The sequence below is a fragment of the Oncorhynchus gorbuscha genome, linkage group LG11 (assembly GCF_021184085.1).
Source record: "Oncorhynchus gorbuscha isolate QuinsamMale2020 ecotype Even-year linkage group LG11, OgorEven_v1.0, whole genome shotgun sequence".
In the NCBI taxonomy this organism is placed as follows: domain Eukaryota; kingdom Metazoa; phylum Chordata; class Actinopteri; order Salmoniformes; family Salmonidae; genus Oncorhynchus; species Oncorhynchus gorbuscha.
This window is the reverse complement of record NC_060183.1, coordinates 1,957,016-1,981,373: the sequence shown is the minus strand read 5'-3', so window position 1 is coordinate 1,981,373 and position 24,358 is coordinate 1,957,016. Positions and strand designations below refer to the sequence as shown.

At 39.1% G+C, this 24,358-nt stretch overlaps 1 protein-coding gene across 1 annotated transcript in view; it reads right to left on the bottom strand.

The window, feature by feature from the left end:
* Positions 1–24,358, bottom strand: part of arid4b (AT-rich interaction domain 4B) — a 232,979-nt gene that overhangs the window by 196,255 nt on the left and 12,366 nt on the right. The gene's annotated exons all lie outside the window — the stretch shown is intronic.

Here is a 24,358-nt window from a genome sequence, read left to right as displayed (position 1 = left end):
AGTAGAGAGGGAGAGGGAGAGTAGAGAGAAAGAGAGTAGAGAGAGAGTAGAGAGTTGAGAGAGAGAGAGAGTAGAGAGAGAGGGGAGTAGAAAGAGAGGGAGAGTAGAGAGACAGAGAGTAGAGAGAGAGGGGGAGTAGAGAGAAGAGAGAGTAGGGAGAGAGGGAGAGTAGAGAGAGAGAGAGAGAGAGAGAGAGAGGGAGACTAGAGAGAGAGAGAGTAGAGAGACAGAGAGTAGAGAGAGAGGGAGAGTAGAGAGAGTAGAGAGAGGGAGAGTAGAGAGCGAGAGAGAGAGAGAGAAAGAGAGAGAGAGAGAGGAGAGTATATAGAGAGAGAGTAGAGAGAGAGAGAGAGCGAAAGAGAGTATAGGAGAGAGAGAGAGAGAGAGAGAGAGAGAGAGAGAGAGAGAGAGAGAGAGAGAGAGAGAGAGAGAGTATAAAGAGAGAGTAGAGAGAGAGAGAGAGTAAAGAGTTGAGAGGAGAGTAGAGAGACAGAGAGTAGAGAGAGTAGAGAGAGAGGGGAGAGTAGAGAGAGAGAGAGGAGAGTAGAGAGAAGAGAGAGTAGAGAGAGGGAGAGTAGAGAGCGAGAGAGAGAGAGAGAGAGAGAGAGAGAGAGAGAGAGAGAGAGAGAGAGAGAGAGAGAGAGAGAGAGAGAGAAAGGGAGAGTATATATATATATATAGAGAGAGAGAGAGAGAGAGAGAGAGAGAGAGAGAGAGAGAGAGAGAGAGAGAGAGAGAGAGAGAGAGAGAGAGAGAGAGAGAGAGAGAGAGAGAGAGAGTAGAGAGACAGAGAGTAGAGACAGTAGAGAGAGAGAGAGTAGAGAGAGAGAGGGAGTAGAGAGAGTAGAGAGAGAGGGAGAGTAGAGAGAGAGAGGGAGTAGAGAGACAGAGAGTAGGGAGAAGAGAGAGTAGAGAGAGAGAGGGAGAGTAGAGAGAGAGAGAGGGAGAGTAGAGAGAGAGAGGGAGAGTAGAGAGAAGAGAGAGTAGAGAGAAGAGAGAGTAGAGAGAGAGAGGGAGAGTAGAGAGACAGAGAGTAGAGAGAGTAGAGAGAGAGAGGGAGAGTAGAGAGGGAGAGGGAGAGTAGAGAGAAAGAGAGTAGAGAGAGAGTAGAGAGTTGAGAGAAGAGAGAGTAGAGAGAGAGAGGGAGAGTAGAAAGAGAGGGAGAGAGAGAGACAGAGAGTAGAGAGAGAGGGGGAGTAGAGAGAAGAGAGAGTAGGGAGAGAGGGAGAGTAGAGAGAGAGAGAGAGAGAGAGAGAGAGAGAGAGAGAGAGACTAGAGAGAGAGAGAGAGAGAGACAGAGAGTAGAGAGAGAGGGAGAGTAGAGAGAGTAGAGAGAGAGGGAGAGTAGAGAGCGAGAGAGAGAGAGAGAGAGAGAGAGAGAGAGGAGAGTATATAGAGAGAGAGTAGAGAGAGAGAGAGAGCGAAAGGGAGAGTATAGGAGAGAGAGAGAGAGAGAGAGAGAGAGAGAGAGAGAGAGAGAGAGAGAGAGAGGGGGAGAGAGAGGAGAGTATAAAGAGAGAGTAGAGAGAGAGAGAGAGAGAGTAAAGAGTTGAGAGAAGAGAGAGTAGAGAGACAGAGAGTAGAGATAGTAGAGAGAGAGAGGGAGAGTAGAGAGAGAGAGAGGGAGAGTAGAGAGACAGAGTAGAGACAGAGGGAGAGTAGAGAGAGAGAGAGAGAGAGAGAGTAGAGAGAGAGAGAGAGAGAGAGAGAGAGAGAGAGAGAGAGAGAGAGAGAGAGAGAGAGAGAGAGAGAGAGAGAGAGAGAGAGAGAGAGAGAGAGAGAGAAAGGGAGAGTATATATATAGAGAGAGAGAGAGAGAGAGAGAGAGAGAGAGAGAGAGAGAGAGAGAGAGAGAGAGAGAGAGAGAGAGAGAGAGAGAGAGAGAGAGAGAGAGAGAGAGAGAGAGAGAGAGAGAGAGAGAGAGAGAGAGAGAGAGAGAGAGAGAGAGAGAGGGCTCGGGAGAGCGCTCGAAAGAAAGAGATATATCGAGAGCGAGAGAGAGATCAAGAGAGACTGGGGGCGTGCTCACCAGGACCCAACGTTTTGAAACCTTCAGATAGAAATAGCCTTTGCTATGTAGAACAAACATGCCTCTGAAATGTAAAATAAGGAATCACGTTGTCTCTATTCATGGAATTCCTATCTGCAAAGTTTGGATACTGAGCATGGCCCTGATATTAGCAGACGGATCCTTTCCCACAAACAAAAGAGCAGCAGATATTACATATCTAGGCCTGTGTTTAGATAGGTATTTTGTTAATAGTATTGAGATGTCATTTAGAAGAGCCATTGTCTGAATGTGTTCTAAACCAAGCTGCCTCTCCCTGGTATTTCATGGTCAGAATGTTGTACACTTCCTCAAAACTCTAGACATCTGTGGCATTGTGTTGTGTGAAAAATCTGCACATTTTAGAGTGGCCTCTTATTGTCCCCAGCACAAGGTGCACCTGTGTAATAATCATGCTGTTTAATCAGCTTCTTGATATGCCACACCTGTCAGGTGGCTGGATTATCTTGACAAAAGAGAAATGCTCACTAACAGGGATGTAAACAAATTTGTGAACAAAATTTGTGAGAAATAAGGCGTATGGATAATTTCTGGGACGTTTTACTTCAGCTCATGAAACAACACTGTACATGTTGCGTTTATATGTTTGTTCAGTATAATTCCTATTTAACAAAACTGTATGAATAAGGCTTGCAATGTCACGCTTTCCAAATATAGCATAATCCAATTCTAAAACTAAGATTTCCCCTTCCTTATAACTGTGAAATATATGTTTGTTCAGTGTTAAAGAACATCTGCATATTTTCTAAAAAGGTCTCTCTTGAGCAGAACATCTGCCCCCACAGCTGTGAATGTCACACGGAGCTCTAGCTTTGCTTCCTGAACTCGTTAGGAACTCAACTTTCATCTCATATATTGTCCGCCTACGATAATCAGAAAGTGTGTTTTGATTTCTTTTTAATATCTATGAATTATTTTAGAATAATGGCTATAAATCGATCTCTGAAGTGTGCTGCCGTGATGAAACTTCTCTCTCCTGCTGCGCTACAACATTGCAGGCTTTGTCAGTGGCTGGGGAGTTCAGCCAGGAGTTGATTGACAGTCGAAAGAGCAAATGAAATAGCAGGAGGGCCGTCCCAGCTTCAAGTGGTTTCAGATTTCACATCCTACGTCACAAAGGCTCAGATACAGATACTCTGTGTCTGTGGAAACCAGGGCTACCACTCAATGCAAGCCATTTCCATCTACGGTGTCTCGTTTTATAAGCGAATATGTTGATCGGAACCGGTATCCGAACAACGCAGGTCCTCTAAACAGGGGACTTTACATCTAAGAGGCTAATACCTTTGACCTTTCACCCGATTGCCTTTATAGTATGCTATTGGTCACCCTGGCCACAAGTAATGCACTATATCGGGTGCCATTTGTCTTGGGAGTGGCACAGATGTTCATTAGCATCACATAAAACACACACCTGACACCTACCTACTTCCACAACCCTGACAACTCTGAAACAATCAAATGACAGCCAGACAGACACAATCACTCACTCATCCATCCATCCATCCATCCATCCATCAACATCATGACAACTTCCACAACCTTGCAGTATCAGTGTCCAACCTGGCTGTGACTACCTGCTACCTGTTGTTAATCATCTTAAATTACATCCTCTACAGCTGTCAGACCTCTGTCAGAATCACACTGGTAGAAGGGTTTGACAGATGGGTCATTAATGTGGTCAAAATCGGGTAATATCAAGATGTTGGATGGTACAACCATAACTTCAATTATGAACAGGGGGGGGGACAACACCAAATTCAAAGAGAATACATTACATAAGATAAAGAAACAATACTCCAAGCCGCAGCGCCATACAACTTGGCGTGGGGTGTGGGGGTGTCCAATGGGTGGCTTTCGACAATATGTTTAAATCATTGTTAGGAAAAGGTTCGGTGCAAATCGGACGTTACATTCTATATTACAACTTTATATGAATACTATAAATTAAAAAATGGTGAATTTGGATGCAAGCAATTAGCTTACTTTCTCAGAGATCAAATTATATTCAACAAAATAATGCTGCAGGAATGCTAATCTTATTACATTCTAACAGAAATGTAATCTGAGATTGTGGGGGGTCGAAATCCTTCTTCTTGTGCTTTGTGAGGTAGAACGACCCAGATGGGCTTCAGGGGTGAAGGAGGGGGGCGTCCTGTACTCCCCACTAGGGTTGGGCGATATTATGATAGTGTCATCTATCGACGGTGATTGACAGCCATCGTGATGTATATAGAACGCAAGAGAGGAATGTAGTCTAGACAGAGTGGAGAATTCCACCAAAGCAGCGCAAAATGTCCAGTCAGAAAATATTGTTTCTCTCTCAAATGCATGGAGTTCAATCTTAAAGAGTAGTTTATAATAATTAAAGTTTATAATAATTAAAGGGGATTAATAATAAAGAAAACAAACAGCATCAATATAGAAAGATCTAATGACATTAATCAAGTTTAAACTTATTAAGAAATAAATTATCCTGCAGGGCAGAAAAGAGGTTGAAAACCAAACAATAAACATACTTTAAATCAAGTTACATTTATTAACCATAGCCTATTTTCTAAATATTTGAAAAGCCTAAGAAGGTGCTTTCCTAAAGCCGCCGCTTTCAACAAAAAAACAAGAATGAAAAGTGAGTCTATAAGGCCTTAGGCATAGGGTATTCTCAATCACAGAGACAAACCATATTAAGAGAAGTGAGTCTATAAGGCCTTAGGCATAGGGTATTCTCAATCACAGAGACAAACCATATTAAGAGAAGTGAGTCTATAAGGCCTTAGGCATAGGGTATTCTCAATCACAGAGACAAACCATATTAAGAGAAGTGAGTCTATAAGGCCTTAGGCATAGGGTATTCTCAATCACAGAGACAAACCATATTAAGAGAAGTGAGTCTATAAGGCCTTAGGCATAGGGTATTCTCAATCACAGAGACAAACCATATTAAGAGAAGTGAGTCTATAAGGCCTTAGGCATAGGGTATTCTCAATCACAGAGACACACCATATCCAGAGAAGTGAGTCTATAAGGCCTTAGGCATAGGGTATTCTCAATCACAGAGACAAACCATATTAAGAGAGGATGAGTCTATAAGGCCTTAGGCATAGGGTATTCTCAATCACAGAGACAAACCATATTAAGAGAGGATGAGTCTATAAGGCCTCAGGCATAGGGTATTCTCAATCACAGAGACAAACCATATTAAGAGAAGTGAGTCTATAAGGCCTTAGGCATAGGGTATTCTCAATCACAGAGACAAACCATATTAAGAGAAGTGAGTCTATAAGGCCTTAGGCATAGGGTATTCTCAATCACAGAGACAAACCATATTAAGAGAAGTGAGTCTATAAGGCCTTAGGCATAGGGTATTCTCAATCACAGAACAAACCATATTAAGAGAAGTGAGTCTAAAGGCCTTAGGCATAGGGTATTCTCAATCACAGAGACAAACCATATTAAGAGAAGTGAGTCTATAAGGCCTTAGGCATAGGGTATTCTCAATCACAGAGACACACCATATTAAGAAAGTGAGTCTATAAGGCCTTAGGCATAGGGTATTCTCAATCACAGAGACAAACCATATTAAGAGAGGATGAGTCTATAAGGCCTTAGGCATAGGGTATTCTCAATCACAGAGACAAACCATATTAAGAGAGGATGAGTCTATAAGGCCTCAGGCATAGGGTATTCTCAATCACAGAGACACACCATATTAAGAGAAGTGAGTCTATAAGGCCTTAGGCATAGGGTATTCTCAATCACAGAGACAAACCATATTAAGAGAAGTGAGTCTATAAGGCCTGGCAGTATTCTAATCACAGAGACAAACCATATTAAGAGAAGTGAGTCTATAAGGCCTTAGGCATAGGGTATTCTCAATCACAGAGACAAACCATATTAAGAGAAGTGAGTCTATAAGGCCTTAGGCATAGGGTATTCTCAATCACAGAGACAAACCATATTAAGAGAAGTGAGTCTATAAGGCCTTAGGCATAGGGTATTCTCAATCACAGAGACAAACCATATTAAGAGAAGTGAGTCTATAAGGCCTTAGGCATAGGGTATTCTCAATCACAGAGACAAACCATATTAAGAGAAGTGAGTCTATAAGGCCTTAGGCAAGGGTATTCTCAATCACAGAGACAAACCATATTAAGAGAAGTGAGTCTATAAGGCCTTAGGCATAGGGTATTCTCAATCACAGAGACAAACCATATTAAGAGAAGTGAGTCTATAAGGCCTTAGGCATAGGGTATTCTCAATCACAGAGACAAACCATATTAAGAGAAGTGAGTCTATAAGGCCTTAGGCATAGGGTATTCTCAATCACAGAGACACACCATATTAAGAGAAGTGAGTCTATAAGGCCTTAGGCATAGGGTATTCTCAATCACAGAGACAAACCATATTAAGAGAGGATGAGTCTATAAGGCCTTAGGCATAGGGTATTCTCAATCACAGAGACAAACCATATTAAGAGAGGATGAGTCTATAAGGCCTCAGGCATAGGGTATTCTCAATCACAGAGACACACCATATTAAGAGAAGTGAGTCTATAAGGCCTTAGGCATAGGGTATTCTCAATCACAGAGACAAACCATATTAAGAGAAGTGAGTCTATAAGGCCTTAGGCATAGGGTATTCTCAATCACAGAGACAAACCATATTAAGAGAAGTGAGTCTATAAGGCCTTAGGCATAGGGTATTCTCAATCACAGAGACAAACCATATTAAGAGAAGTGAGTCTATAAGGCCTTAGGCATAGGGTATTCTCAATCACAGAGACAAACCATATTAAGAGAAGTGAGTCTATAAGGCCTTAGGCATAGGGTATTCTCAATCACAGAGACAAACCATATTAAGAGAAGTGAGTCTATAAGGCCTTAGGCATAGGGTATTCTCAATCACAGAGACAAACCATATTAAGAGAAGTGAGTCTATAAGGCCTTAGGCATAGGGTATTCTCAATCACAGAGACAAACCATATTAAGAGAGGATGAGGGAACGAGGCCAGAAGCAATTATTATCCCGTTCTGAAGACTGAAAACTGCCTCCCTCCAGATATACAGTACCTTCTGAAACTATTCAGACCCCTTGACTTTTTCCACATTTTGCTACTTTACAGCCTTATTCTAAAATGGATTAAATAAATGAAAAAATCCTCAGCAATCTACACACAATACCACGTCATGACATCACAATACCACGTCATGACATCACAATACCACGTCATGACATCACAATACCACGTCATGACATCACAATACCCAATACCACGTCATGACATCACAATACCACGTCATGACATCACAATACCACGTCATGACATCACAATACCACGTCATGACATCACAATACCACGTCATGACATCACAATACCACGTCATGACATCACAATACCACGTCATGACATCACAATACCACGTCATGACAAAGCGGAAACAGGTTAAAAAAAACACAAATTAAAAAACTCCTTATTTACATAAGTATTCAGACGCTTTGTTATAAGACTCGAAATTGAGCTCAGGTGCATCCTGTGTCCATTGATCATCCTCCAGATGTTTCAACTTGATTAGAGTCCACCTGTGGTAAACTGAATTGATTGGAAATCATTTGGAAAGGCACAGACCTGTCTATATAAGGTCCCACAGTTGATAGTGCATGTCAGAGCGAAAACCAAGCCATGAGGTCAAAGGACATGTCCGTAAAGGTCCGTGACATGATTGTGTCTAGGCACAGAGCCGGGGAAATACTAAAAAATGTCTGATATTTAACTCCCAGGTAGATGTAATCTTTTTGCCCTACTGTGTGTAGCTTTAGCCAGGGCTAAGCCAGGAATTTGACTTCTATAGGGGGGCACAGTTTTTTTCATTGGTTTTTATAGCAAAGACATCATTTAACTGTAAAAAAATATATATATATTTGTATGTGGCATGAACACAACCAGTCATGATGTTTATCTGATTGTCAACCTACTTTTTGAAGTGATTTGTTTATCTTTGCACGTCCTGTCCAAAAGAATCCCAGCAGCCTAAAGGTGCACTGTTCACGCGCCAACTTTCCCTTTAACGGTGTAGTGCTATTGTTTTAGGTGAGGTAGCAATAAAAATGAATTATGACATAATTTCTCAACGTTTGTACAGACAGATGTAGTGTATTGAATACCACTGTAGAATAGGCCTTTGCATAAAATTAGCAGTAGCAACGTCTGCCTATGCCCACACACCAAGTTAACCACACCTCACTTCAACATAGCCCATCACTGTCAATTTCCGTCCGCATGTCAATCATTTGATAGCAATCAGTTTCACTAGAAATGTGCATTTCAATCTTATTGAATGACTGTTTCGTGATCAGACGGTGTTAACTATTAGCCTTTCTTCTATGCAAATGTTGTTTTAATCAAAGCATATCTCTGGCCTAGTGGAGCTGTTGCCGTTTTGGGTGCATGAGGATCTGATTTGTTACTATTCAGCTCCAGATAAGAAATGACAGACTTGTTGCTGTAACATAGGCCTATATATCTGGTTCTGTAAAACACTAATGAATCATTATATGATCTTGACAGAAATGGATTCAACCTTGATCTAACTTTACTAAACCAGAACCATTGTGAGTAGTGATAATCTTTTATTTGTAGTAATAATAATAAATCATAATAGTAATACTACTACTACTACTACTACTAAAAATAATAATAATAATAATAATAATAATAGTAATATAATCGTAATAATAATCATAATAGTAATACTTGTAATACTAATACTAGTAATAATGATAACTCATAATAATAATAACAATTCTAGTAATAATATAATAACACTCAGAATAATAACAATACTAGTAATAATAATAATAATAATAATACAAGCAATGATAATAATACTAGTAATAATATTAATAATAATACTAGCAATGATAATAATACTAGTAATAATATTAATAATAATACTAGCAATGATAATAATACTAGTAATAATATTAATAATAATACTAGCAATAATAATAATAATACTAGTAATAATAATAATAATACTAGCAATAATAATAATACTAGTAATAATATTAATAATAATACTAGCAATAATAATAATAATACTAGCAATAATAATAATAATACCAGTAATAATAATAATAATACTAGCAATAATAATAATAATACTAGCAATGATAATAATACCAGTAATAATAATAATAATACAAGCAATAATAATAATACCAGTAATAATAATAATAATACTAGCAATAATAATAATAATAATACTAGCAATGATAATAATACTAGTAACAATAATAATAATAATACTAGCAATGATAATAATACTAGTAACAATAATAATAATAATACAAGCAATGATAATAATACTAGTAATAATATTAATAATAATACTAGCAATGATAATAATACTAGCAATAATAATAATAATAATAATACTAGCAATAATAATAATAATAATAATACTAGCAATGATAATAATACTAGTACCAGTAATAATAATAATAATAGCAATAATAATAATAATACTAGCAATAATAATAATAATAATAATAATACTAGCAATAATAATAATAATACCAGTAATAATAATAATAATAATACTAGCAATAATAATAATAATACTAGCAATAATAATAATAATACTAGCAATAATAATAATAATAATAATACTAGCAATAATAATAATAATACTAGCAATAATAATAATAATACTAGCAATAATAATAATAATACTAGCAATAATAATAATAATAATACTAGCAATAATAATAATAATAATAATAATACTAGCAATAATAATAATAATAATAGTAATAATAATAATACTAGCAATAATAATAATAATACTAGCAATAATAATAATAATACTAGCAATAATAATAATAATAATAATACTAGCAATAATAATAATAATACTAGCAATAATAATAATAATACCAGTAATAATAATAATAATAGCAATAATAATAATAATACCAGTAATAATAATAATACTAGCAATAATAATAATAATACCAGTAATAATAATAATACTAGCAATAATAATAATAATACTAGTAATAATAATAATAATAATACTAGCAATAATAATAATAATACTAGCAATAATAATAATAATAATAATAATAGCAATAATAATAATAATAATACCAGTAATAATAATAATAATAGCAATAATAATAATAATAATAGCAATAATAATAATAATAATAGCAATAATAATAATAATAATACCAGTAATAATAATAATAATACTAGCAATAATAATAATAATAATACTAGCAATAATAATAATAATACCAGTAATAATAATAATACTAGCAATAATAATAATAATACTAGCAATAATAATAATAATAATAGCAATAATAATAATACTGGTAATAATAATAATATGCGCAATAATACTAATAATACTAGTAATAGTAATAATAATAATACTAGCAATGATAATAATAATACTGGTAATAATAATAATACCAGTAATAATAATAATATGCGCAATAATACTAATAATACTAGTAATAATAATAATACTAGTAATAATAATAATACCAGTAATAATAATAACAATAATAATAATAATACTAGCAATAATAATAATAATACTAGCAATAATAATAATAATACCAGTAATAATAATAATACTAGCAATAATAATAATACTGGTAATAATAATAATAACAGTAATAATATTAATAATACCAGCAATAATAATAATAATAATACCAGCAATAATAATAATAGTAATGTTAATAATACTAATACCAAATACTACTAATGATAATAATAATAATAGTAATAATAATAATAATACCAAATACTACTAATGATAATAATAATAATAGTAATAATAATAATAGTAATGTTAATAATACTAATACCAAATACTACTAATGATAATAATAATAATAGTAATAATAATACCAAATACTACTAATGATAATAATAATAGTAATAATAATAATACCAAATACTACTAATGATAATAATAATAATAGTAATAATAATAATACCAAATACTACTAATGATAATAATAATAATAGTAATAATAATAATAACAAATACTACTAATGATAATAATAATAATAGTAATAATAATAATACCAAATACCACTAATGATAATAATAATAGTAATAATAATAATACCAAATACTACTAATGATAATAATAATAATAGTAATAATAATAATAATACCAAATACTACTAATGATAATAATAATAATAGTAATAATAATAATAATACAACCAGTAATACTAGTAATAAGAATAGTCATTAAAAGTATAATACGACTACCAATATTACATATAATAGTAATAATAATAGTAATAATAAGTATAATACTACTGCTACTAATATATATAGTAGTAATAATAACACTAATAATAATAAGTATACTAGTAATAACAATAGTAATAACAATAGTAATAATAATAGTAATAACAATAGTAATAACAATAGTAATAATAATAGTAATAATAATAGTAATAACAATAGTAATAATAATAATAATAATAATAATCATCATCATAATCATAATCGTAATAGTAAAAATTATAAAACGAGGATGACTATTAGGTGTAGGCAACAGAACTTAGAGTTATTTTAACATATTTGAGCTTCGAACCGTAGTGCTGAAAGGACAGCATCGTAACCAAGTGATTAATATCGTTCTGGGTTCCACTGGCCAAGAGGGGGTCCGTGGAGTTTTATGAATGTCAAGGCAGACTAGGGCGATATGCGCAAAATATTGAATTAGTACTTCAGAAAAAAGTTTTGGAACAACTCAAGTTCTACATTTTATGAGTAGTGAGTGATCCCAGGGTGCTTTATGAGTGGTGAGTGATCCCAGGGTGCTTTATGAGTAGTGAGTAGTGATCCCAGGGTGCTTTATGAGTAGTGAGTGATTCCAGGGTGCTTTATGAGTGGTGAGTGATCCCAGGGTGCTTTATGAGTAGTGAGTAGTGATCCCAGGGTGCTTTATGAGTAGTGAGTGATCCCAGGGTGAGTAGTGAGTGGTCCCAGGGTGCTTTATGAGTAGTGAGTGATCCCAGGGTGCTTTATGAGTAGTGAGTGATCCCAGGGTTCTTTATGAGTAGTGAGTGATCCCAGGGTGCTTTATGAGTAGTGAGTGATCCCAGGGTGCTTTATGAGTAGTGAGTGATCCCAGGGTGCTTTATGAGTAGTGAGTGATCCTAGGGTGCTTTATGAGTAGTGAGTGATCCCAGGGTTCTTTATGAGTAGTGAGTGATCCCAGGGTGCTTTATGAGTGGTGAGTGATCCCAGGGTGCTTTATGAGTGGTGAGTGATCCCAGGGTGAGTAGTGAGTGATCCCAGGGTGCTTTATGAGTAGTGAGTGATCCCAGGGTGCTTTATGAGTAGTGAGTGATCCCAGGGTGAGTAGTGAGTGATCCCAGGGTGCTTTATGAGTAGTGAGTGATCCCAGGGTGCTTTATGAGTAGTGAGTGATCCCAGGGTGCTTTATGAGTGGTGAGTGATCCCAGGGTGCTTTATGAGTAGTGAGTGATCCCAGGGTTCTTTATGAGTAGTGAGTGATCCCAGGGTGCTTTATGAGTAGTGAGTGATCCTAGGGTGGCAACACATACATTCTAAGTGATTTCAATGAGTCTTTCTCCATTCAGATTGGTTTATACTGTTCAATTCAACTTCAACCAAAACAAACGAACTTTTATCATTTCTGCATTTCCTGCACTCAATTGGAGTGGTGGAAAAATAAAAATAATAATATAGTATAAGTAAAGATACGTTAATAGAAAATTACTCAAGTAAAAGTCACCCAGTAAAATACTTCAAGTATTTGGATTGAAATACACTTAAGTATCAAAAAATAAATGTAATTGATAAAATATACTTAAGTATCAAAAAATAAATGTAATTGATAAAATATACTTAAGTATCAAAAATAAATGTAATTGATAAAATATACTTAAGTATCAAAAAATAAATGTAATTGATAAAATATACTTAAGTATCAAAAATAAATGTTATTGATAAAATATACTTAAGTATCAAAATTCAAAATGATTTCAAATTCCTTATATTAAGCAAACCAGGCGGCACCATTTTATTGTTTTTATGTACGGATAGCCAGGGGCACACTCCAACATTATTACAGATAGCCAGGGGCACACTCCAACACTCAGACATTATTACAGATAGCCAGGGACACACTCCAACACTCAGACATCATTACAGATAGCCAGGGACACACTCCAACACTCAGACATTATTTACAGATAGCCAGGGACACACTCCAACACTCAGACATTATTACAGATAGTCAGGGGCACACTCCAACACTCAGACATTATTTACAGATAGCCAGGGGCACACTCCAACACTCAGACATTATTTACAGATAGCCAGGGGCACACTCCAACACTCAGACATTATTACAGATAGCCAGGGGCACACTCCAACACTCAGACATTATTTACAGATAGCCAGGGGCACACTCCAACATTATTACAGATAGCCAGGGGCACACTCCAACACTCAGATATCATTTACCTATAGCCAGGGGCACACTCCAACACTCAGACATTATTACAGATAGCCAGGGGCACACTCCAACACTCAGACATCATTTACCTATAGCCAGGGGCACACTCCAACACTCAGACATCATTTACAGATAGCCAGGGGAACACTTCAACACTCAGACATCATTACAGATAGCCAGGGGCACACTCCAACACTCAGACATTATTACAGATAGCCAGGGGCACACTCCAACACTCAGACATTATTACAGATAGCCAGGGGCACACTCCAACACTCAGACATTATTACAGATAGCCAGGGGCACACTCCAACACTCAGACATCATTTACAGATAGCCAGGGACACACTCCAACACTCAGACATTATTACAGATAGTCAGGGGCACACTCCAACACTCAGACATTATTACAGATAGCCAGGGGCACACTCCAACACTCAGACATTATTGCAGATAGCCAGGGGCACACTCCAACACTCAGACATTATTACAGATAGCCAGGGGCACACTCCAATACTCAGACATTATTACAGATAGCCAGGGGCACACTCCAACACTCAGACATTATTACAGATAGCCAGGGGCACACTCCAACACTCAGACATTATTACAGATAGCCAGGGGAACACTCCAACACTCAGACATCATTTACAGATAGCCAGGGACACACTCCAACACTCAGACATCATTTACCTATAGCCAGGGGAACACTCCAACACTCAGACATCATTTACAGATAGCCAGGGGAACACTCCAACACTCAGACATCATTTACCTATAGCCAGGGGAACACTCCAACACTCAGACATCATTACAGATAGCCAGGGGAACACTCCAACACTCAGACATCATTTACCTATAGCCAGGGGCACACTCCAACACTCAGACATCATTACAGATAGCCAGGGACACACTCCAACATTATTACAGATAGCCAGGGGCACACTCCAACATTATTACAGATAGCCAGGGGCACACTCCAACATTATTACAGATAGCCAGGTGCACACTCCAACATTATTACAGATAGCCAGGGGCACACTCCAACATTATTACAGATAGCCAGGGGCACACTCCAACATTATTACAGATAGCCAGGGGCACACTCCAACATTATTACAGATAGCCAACACTCAACATTATTACAGATAGCCAGGGTCACACTTTATTACAGATAGCCAGGGGCACACTCCAACATTATTACAGATAGCCAGGGGCACACTCAACATTATTACAGATAGCCAGGGGCACACTCCAACATTATTACAGATAGCCAGGGGCACACTCCAACATTATTACAGATAGCCAGGGGCACACTCCAACATTATTACAGATAGCCAGGGGCACACTCCAACATTATTACAGATAGCCAGGGGCACACTCCAACATTATTACAGATAGCCAGGGGCACACTCCAACACTCAGATATTATTACAGATAGCCAGGGGCACACTCCAACACTCAGACATCATTACAGATAGCCAGGGGCACACTCCAACACTCAGACATCATTACAGATAGCCAGGGGAACACTCCAACACTCAGACATTATTACAGATAGCCAGGGGCCCACTCCAACACTCAGACATCATTACAGATAGCCAGGGGCCCACTCCAACACTCAGACATCATTTACCTATAGCCAGGGGCACACTCCAACACTCAGACATCATTTACAGATAGCCAGGGGCACACTCCAACACTCAGACATCATTTACAGATAGCCAGGGGCACACTCCAACACTCAGACATTATTACAGATAGCCAGGGTCACACTCCAACACTCAGACATCATTTACAGATAGCCAGGGGCACACTCCAACACTCAGACATCATTTACAGATAGCCAGGGGCACACTCCAACACTCAGACATCATTTACAGATAGCCAGGGACACACTCCAACACTCAGACATCATTATAGATAGCCAGGGACACACTCCAACACTCAGACATTATTACAGAAAGCCAGGGACACACTCCAACACTCAGACATTATTACAGAAAGCCAGGGACACACTCCAACACTCAGACATCATTTACAGATAGCCAGGGACACACTCCAACACTCAGACATCATTATAGATAGCCAGGGACACACTCCAAGACTCAGACATTATTACAGAAAGCCAGGGACAAACTCCAACACTCAGACATTATTTACAAACAAAGCATGTGTGTTTAGTCAGTCCGCCACACAAGAGGCAGTAGATGAACAGGGATGTTCTCTTGACAAGTGCGTGAATTGGACCATTTTCCTGCCCTGCTAAGCATTCAAAATGTAACGACTACTTTCGGTATCTGGGAAAATTTATGGAGTAAAAAGTACAAGTATTTTCTTTAGGAATGTAAGCGAAGTAAACGTTGTCAAAAATAAAATAAAAATAGTTAGGTAAGATGCCAAAAATAAGACTTAAGTAGTACTTGAAAGTATTTTTAAGTAAGTACTTTACACCACTGCTCAATTGAGATCATTTCCACACTGCCACGTAGGGCTGCACGGTATGGGCAAATCATTTAGGGCTTATTTTTAACCAAATATCGCAAATTGCGATTTGACTTGCGAATTAGAGCAAAACCGCTGGAATCATGGATATAGAATGACTATTCTAATTCTAAAGTTAGAATATAACAGCGGGCACTTTGAATAGAGTGTTGTTTGAGATGACAACAAATTAAATGCCAGGGAGGAGTTATTGTGACAGGGTAGGAACTAAAGTGTTGATAAGTGTTTCCTAGGGGACTCTACAAGCTTTGGCTACATTGCATGTTCTCTTAGCTACTTCATGTCGCTAACAAATTCTGTCTTTGCATATTCCTCTGATTTAAAAAAATACTGTTGCACAAACAAAATGCAAATTTAGGTCTACATCATCACTGGTATTATCAGGCTGTATTAGTTAGCTACGTTTGCTCTTACTCAGAACATGTATTGGCTAGCTAGCTATTAGCATTAGCAGCTAACAATTAGCGTCACAGAGATTTAGGGTAACTTGCTAAGAAAGAGACACACTAGTTGTTTGCTGATGTTAGAAACATACGCTAATAGTGTCATTATAGAACGCTGGTGGATTTATATTAAGAAGCAAAGTGAAAACAACATTGTTGTCGTGGTCCTTCTGTAGCTCAGTTGGTAGAGCATGGCGCTTGTAACGCCAGGGTAGTGGGTTCGATCCCCGGGACCACCCATACGTAGAATGTATGCACACATGACTGTAAGTCGCTTTGGATAAAAGCGTCTGCTAAATGGCATATATTATTATTATTATTATATTATCAACATGCTGCATTGACCACGCAGACTGAACGCAAGTGTCTCGTGGTTGAGGAACATCCTTGAGTGCCGTGGCGTGGCTTGGTCTGTGTGGAAAGTGGCATGGAGAGAAAGAGTGGCGAGTGACAACTCAAGTAGTGAAGTTAAACTATAAAAATGGACATTACACATGGCGTATCACATTTAACAAAACAAAACATTCAAACGGTGTAGTAAAGTAAAAACCCAAACCGGTCCCCTGCCTCAATACCTGCATATTATAAAATACGGTATACCGCCCCAGCCCCGAGGCAGACGCGGTGAATTTGGATCCTAGACCTCGTTGGTGTGAGGATAAGCTTCATGCCGTGAATCAGTTAGTCTGCTAAATGAAGTATTTTATTTTACCTTTATTTAACTCGGCAAGTCAGTTAAGAAGAAATTCTTATTTTCAATGACGGCCTAGGAACAGTGGGTTAACTGCCTGTTCAGGGGCAGAACGACAATTTTGTACCTTGTCAGCTCGGGGATTCGATCTTGCAACCTTTCAGTCACTAGTCCAACGCTATAACCACTAGGCTAACTGCCGCGCCGGCAACAAACCATTTGTCATAGCCACATCAGGACTACTCAGAGCTATTCTGTTCATCTGAAATAGACTACATTTTCTTATCATGATACTCCACAACAGTCTAAAATAAATCATGGATTTATTGTGATTGTGTAGGCTATATTACATGGATTTATTATACTTATTTTACATGTAGATGTTCCAAAAGGTCAGAATCAGTGGCTTGGCTTGTAGGCTGTGTGCGAAGCCAGGAGATGCTAAATGTGTTTGTTAATTAACGGTCAATTAACGTGAGACCGACAGTTATTTGATTGACAAATCACCGGCTGACAAAATAACATGACCACCACAGCCCTAGCTGAAGCCCTCCTTCCATTCCATAGAAGTTCTCAGGGATGAAATGTGCCAGCTCTTTGTCCACTAGGCCAGGCTGGAGTCATTTCAACACCACTCACTACGACTAATCCACCAGGGGTTACCCTGGCAATGGCATGACTATGTTCAGACCTTTTTCCACATGATAAGAAATGTGGAAAATGTGTTGTTATTAATTTCATTATTTTATTTAACTCGTTCATTTCATTAACGCTGGTACGATGCTTGAAATGGAACACAATAAATTCAGCAACGGTACTAGTCCTACTGTTTTCTGTTCCATGTGAGCATCTTGTAAGAACAGAGAATCGTTTCAACATTATTTCACACAGAGTAAAGAAACCGAGCAGCTCTACTCACATCATACATGTCACAGAAGTTGCCGATTGCCCCCACTCACAATGTAATATCCAAAAATGACAGACCTATCGTTCTCCATATTAAACTCACTCCTTTTACTCTCATATCAGACACCAACAAGAAACTGGGACATATCCTGCAGGTAGGCAAAAGTCTGCAGAGACGGTTACCATAGAAACAACAGGAGAGGCTGTCAGTCACAACACAAAGTAAAAGCTACAACAGAGTGGTATATAAACTAGAAAATACAGTAGAATCCCCAGATCCTCCCGGCCCCACAAATAGCCCAGTAGAATCCCCAGATCCTCCCCACTAACAGCCCAGTAGAATCCCTAGATCCTCCCCACAAATAGCCCAGTAGAATCCCCAGATCCTCCCCACTAACAGCCCAGTAGAATCCCCAGATCCTCCCCACTAACAGCCCAGTAGAATCCCCAGATCCTCCCGGCCCCACAAATAGCCCAGTAGAATCCCCAGATCCTCCCCACCAACAGCCCAGTAGAATCCCCAGATCCTCCCCAAATAGCCCAGTAGAATCCCCAGATCCTCCCCAAATAGCCCAGTAGAATCCCCAGATCCTCCCCGCCCCACAAATAGCCCAGTAGAATCCCCAGATCCTCCCCACTAACAGCCCAGTAGAATCCCCAGATCCTCCCCACTAACAGCCCAGTAGAATCCCCAGATCCTCCCCAAATAGCCCAGTAGAATCGCCAGATCCTCCCCGCCCCACAAATAGCCCAGTAGAATCCCCAGATCCTCCCCACTAACAGCCCAGTAGAATCCCCAGATCATCCCCACTAACAGCCCAGTAGAATCCCCAGATCCTCCCCACTAACAGCCCAGTAGAATCCCCAGATCCTCCCCACTAACAGCCCAGTAGAATCCCCAGATCCTCCCCAAATAGCCCAGTAGAATCCCCAGATCCTCCCCACTAACAGCCCAGTAGAATCCCCAGATCCTCCCCACTAACAGCCCAGTAGAATCCCCAGATCCTCCCCGCCCCACAAATAGCCCAGTAGAATCCCCAGATCCTCCCCAAACAGCCCAGTAGAATCCCCAGAACCTCCCCACTAACAGCCCAGTAGAATCCCCAGATCCTCCCCGCCCCACAAATAGCCCAGTAGAATCCCCAGATCCTCCCCAAACAGCCCAGTAGAATCCCCAGAACCTCCCCACTAACAGCCCAGTAGAATCCCAAGATCCTCCCCAAACAGCCCAGTAGAATCCCCAGATCCTCCCCACTAACAGCCCAGTAGAATCCCCAGATCCTCCCCAAACAGCCCAGTAGAATCCCCAGAACCTCCCCACTAACAGCCCAGTAGAATCCCCAGATCCTCCCCAAACAGCCCAGTAGAATCCCCAGAACCTCCCCACTAACAGCCCAGTAGAATCCCCAGATCCTCCCCGCCCCACAAATAGCCCAGTAGAATCCCCAGATCCTCCCCAAATAGCCCAGTAGAATCCCCAGATCCTCCCCACTAACAGCCCAGTAGAATCCCCAGATCCTCCCCACTAACAGCCCAGTCTTGAATGTATGATGATGTTGTTGGCCGTTGCCTTGTGCACAATAAAAAAAAACTTTTTTCCATTTCAATCCATTTGAATAAATTGAATGAGGGTTAAAAATCAGGCCTAAAAGGCTAAAACAATGATAAAAAGTTCAGCCAGAGCCCCGGACTTTAACCTGATCGAACATCTCTGGAGAGCCCGGACTTTAACCTGATCGAACATCTCTGGAGAGCCCGGACTTTAACCTGATCGAACATCTCTGGAGAGCCCGGACTTTAACCTGATCGAACATCTCTGGAGAGCCCGGACTTTAACCTGATCGAACATCTCTGGAGAGCCCGGACTTTAACCTGATCGAACATCTCTGGAGAGCCCGGACTTTAACCTGATCGAACATCTCTGGAGAGCCCGGACTTTAACCTGATCGAACATCTCTGGAGAGCCCGGACTTTAACCTGATCGAACATCTCTGGAGAGCCCGGACTTTAACCTGATCAAACATCTCTGGAGAGACCGGAGCACCTATGATGAAAATTACAGGCCTCTCTCATATTTTCAGTGGGAGAACTTGCACAATTGGTGGCTGACTAAATACTTTTTTGCCACACTGTATATACACTACATACTATTCTTTATTTTTTGTATGTTGTAAACAAACAGTATCCTTTCAGTTGAGTGTACTTGCGCATCGCCCGTCTACCGGGAAGTTGATGCTGTTGTGATGCAACCTCTGGCCAGCTTGTTAGCATAACAAATTACGAGCTAGACATTTTATGATTTTATGGTTCGTAAATTCATAGCGCTTCACTCTCTGAGTGTTCAGCCGCATACTGAACACTCTGGTGGAGGAGTAGGGTTGATCTCCTCACAATGGCAGTCAAGCACCCAAGCTAACTGGCTAACTGGCTAGCTACTTCCCGACACAAATGAGAGAACACCCCACTGTGACCATTTTACTCGCCCTAGCAGAGCTGGTTAGGCTGTTTTCATGTTATCCAGAGCGTTGGTGACTGTAACTGTGCTGCTGGCAACAATTTAATTCATATTTTTTGCAGACCTTTACTGACACCGGCCATATTAAACAGGTTTACTGACACCGGCCATATTAAACAGGTTTACTGACACCGGCCATATTAAACACGTTTACTGACACCGGCCATATTAAACACGTTTACTGACACCGTATTAAACACGTTTACTGACACCGACACATATTAAACAGGTTTACTGACACCGGCCATATTAAACCATATATAAACACGTTTACTGACACCGGCCATATTAAACACGTTTACCATATCCTTATAAACCCAGCCATATTAAACACGTTTACTGACACCGGCCATATTAAACACGTGACACCGGCCATATTAAACACGTTTACTGACACCGCCATATTAAACACGTTTACATATATTAAACAGGTTTACTGACACCGGCCATATTAAACATGTTTACTGACACGGCCATATTAAACAGGTTTACTGACACCGGCCATATTAAACACGTTTACTGACACCGCCATATTAAACACGTTTACTGACACCGGCCATATTAAACAGGTTTACTGAACATATTAAACATGTTTACTGACACCGCCATATTAAACAGGTTTACTGACACCGGCCATATTAAACACGTTTACTGACACCGGCCATATTAAACAGGTTTACTGACACCGGCCATATTAAACAGGTTTACTGACACCGGCCATATTAAACAGGTTTACTGACACCGGCCATATTAAACAGGTTTACTGACACCGGCCATATTAAACAGGTTTACTGACACCGGCCATATTAAACAGGTTTACTGACACCGGCCATATTAAACACGTTTACTGACACCGGCCATATTAAACACGTTTACTGACACCGGCCATATTAAACAGGTGTTGAGCGTTCAGGAATTCATCAGTTATTCTGCTCTCTGACACACTCAGACAAGAGTGCTCTGAAATCGGAGAAGATTGCCAGAGAGAATTAACAATGACCATTGAGAAAGCACAACGTCTATACCACTTAGTAAAGCTAAGAATTACATATAGTTAATATACTGGCAAGTCCAATGTATTAGTAGCCAACTAACGTTAGGGAGCTAGCTAACATACCAGTAACGTACATACTGATTACTGCTGTAATGATATGCTGTGGTTCGTAAGGACAGTGTAGCTAACAAATTGTCAGCCCACATAACGTGTAACGTAACTTATTTGACAAGTCATTACTTTATTACATTGCTCAACAACATTTGTCATAATTATGTGTGTATTATGGATCCCCTCTCGTCAGACTTCGGCTGCATATTTTCCACCATTTTCTTGAAATCTGAACAAGTTGAAGCCACGCCCATTTTCTGAAGAATTGTATTATGGGCACTAAAAGCACGAGAAATAGTGTCCACTGCTTGTATACTTCGTATTTTGCCGAATTTAGTACGACATCCGGGAACTTTTGGCATACTAACTATATCCATACTATCACTAATAAGCATACTATTGTAATGAAACAGCAGGTCTCGAACCCTCAACCTTCTAGACCGAAGTCCAGCGCGCTATCGACTGTAAGCATACTGCTCGAGCGGCAGAGTCGATATCCTTATAAACCCAGGGTCGTTACACTATATCCTTATAAACCCAGGGTCGTTACACTATATCCTTATAAACCCAGGGTCGTTACACTATATCCTTATAAACCCAGGGTCGTTACACTATATCCTTATAAACCCAGGGTCGTTACACTATATCCTTATAAACCCAGGGTCGTTACACTATATCCTTATAAACCCAGGGTCGTTACACTATATCCTTATAAACCCAGGGTCGTTACACTATATCCTTATAAACCCAGGGTCGTTACACTATATCCTTATAAACCCAGGGTCGTTACACTATATCCTTATAAACCCAGGGTCGTTACACTATATCCTTATAAACCCAGGGTCGTTACACTATATCCTTATAAACCCAGGGTCGTTACACTATATCCTTATAAACCCAGGGTCGTTACACTATATCCTTATAAACCCAGGGTCGTTACACTATATCCTTATAAACCCAGGGTCGTTACACTATATACTCAATTTACGTCACAAATAGTGCAGTTAGTGTGGTCATACAGCTCTGGAAAAATCTGCAGCGACGCCCCCCATCCAACCTGACAGCTTCCCAAATACAGGTGTGCCAAGCTTGTAGAGTCATACCCAAGAAGACTCCAGGCTGTAATTACTGCCAAAGGCGCTTCAACAAAGTACTGAGTAAAGGGTCTGAAAACTTATGAGGGGTCTGAATAAATCCTTAATGCTCTGTATAATCATTACACGACTTTCTAGTAGCAGGACATTTCATGTAGGGCTGCACAATTACATTTCAATCCAAATTGCATATCCTACATATTAGAGGTGGACCGATGAATCGGAATGGCCGATTAATTAGGGCCGATTTCAAGTTTTCATAACAATCGGTAATTATGGCCGATTACGTTGCACTCCACGAGGAGACTGCGTGGCAGGCTGACTACCTGTTATGCGAGTGCCGCAAGGAGCCAAGGTAAGTTGCTAGCTAGCATTAAACGTATCTTATAAAAAATCATCAATCTTAACATAATCACTAGTTAACTACACATGGTTGATGATATTACTAGTTTATCTAGCTTGTCCTGCGTTGCATATAATCAATGCGGTGCCTGTTAATTTATCATTGAATCACAGCCTACTTCTCCAAACGGGTGATTTAACGAGCACATTCGCGAAAAAAGCACTGTCGTTGCTCCAATATGTAACCATAAACATCAACGCCTTTAAATCAATACGCAAGTATATATTTAAACCTACATATTTAGTTCATATTGCCTGCTAACATTAATTTATTTTAACTAGAGAAATTGTGTCACTTCTCTTGCGTTCTGTGCAACAGAGTCAGGGTATATGCAACAGTTTGGGCCACCTGGCTAGTTGCAAACTGTGTGAAGACTTTCTTCCTAACAAAGACAGCCAACTTCGCCAAACAAAAGCACAATCGAGCACAAATCAATACATCAATGCTTTTCTTAAAATCCAATATACAGAAGTGTATATTCTTTAAAACTGCATATTTAGTTCAAATAAATTCATCTTAGCAGGCAATATAAAACTAGGGAAAATGTGTCACTTCTCTTGCGTTCCATGAACGCAGAGTCAGGGTATATGCAACAGTTAGGGCCACCTGGCTAGTTGCAAACTAATTTGCAAGAATATTACGTAATTATGACATACATTGAAGGTTGTGCAATCTAAAAGCAATATTTAGACTTAGGGATGCCACCCGTTAGATGAAATACCGAACGGTTCCGTATTTCACTGAAATAATAAAAGTTTTGTTTATGAAATGGATAGTGTCCGGATTTGACCATATTAATGACCAAAGGCTCGTATTTCTGTGTGTTATTATGTTATAACTAAGTCTATGATTTGATAGAGCAGTCTGACTGAGCGGTGGTAGGCAGCAGCAGGCTCGTAAGCTTTTATTCAAACAGCTCTTCGCAATGCATGAAGCACAGCGCTGTTTATGACTTCAAGCCTACTTCATCTCCCGAGATTAGGCTGGCAATACTAAAGTACCTACTAGAACATCCAATAGCCAAAGGTATATGAAATACAAATGTTATAGAGAGAAATAGCCCTATAATTCCTATAATAACTACAACCTAAAACTTCTTAAC